Source organism: Bison bison, unplaced genomic scaffold, assembly GCF_000754665.1.
Source record: "Bison bison bison isolate TAMUID 2011002044 unplaced genomic scaffold, Bison_UMD1.0 scf7180017864498, whole genome shotgun sequence".
In the NCBI taxonomy this organism is placed as follows: domain Eukaryota; kingdom Metazoa; phylum Chordata; class Mammalia; order Artiodactyla; family Bovidae; genus Bison; species Bison bison.
In genome coordinates this window covers 7,603,295-7,604,001 of record NW_011495057.1, presented here as the reverse complement: position 1 = coordinate 7,604,001, position 707 = coordinate 7,603,295, and positions in this window count along the sequence as shown.

The window sequence follows — 707 nt, the reverse complement described above, 5'->3', positions numbered from 1 at the left end:
ATTCTATCTGGAATGCTAACTAGCTCTGACCAGCAAGAGCTCACATGTTGCGGAGATGAAAATTCAAAATGTCCCAGAGTTCCAGAGAACGGATGAGCAATAAGTACTTGTCGTTGTCATTCAGTTGCTCAGTCGTGTCCGACTCTCTGCGACCCCATGGACTGCAGCACGCCAGATCTCCCTGTCCCTCACTGTCTCCCAGAGTTTGCCTAAGTTCATGACAATTGAATTGGTGATGCTTTCTAACCATCTCATCCTCTGTCACCCCCTTCTTTCAATCTCAATCTTTCCCAGCATTAGGGTCTTTTCTAATGAGCTGAGGTGGCCAAAGTATTGCAGTTTCAACAGTTTCAACAGCTGGCGCTATTAGACTGTCTTTTTTGATGAGCTGTGTCAAAGTTCTTCAGCCAGGTGTAATCATATGCTTATCTTTGACTCCTCTTCTCTTGGTGGGCGGCACTTTACCTGGATGTAATATTCTCTTTTAAATCACTCTGACATACTCATCTTTGTAATGTTTTCCAAACATATCACTACTGCTATCTCTGGTAGCTATCATCTTACAAAAAATGGAAAACACCGTCTGCAGCACCAGCAATGATGCTCAGAGTTAGCATCGCCGCGCCGATTAGAGTGTTCCTTCCTTCTCCTCAATTCTGCCCCATGTCAGGGATTTCATTTGTCACTGTGTGTTAAAAGTGAGCTTT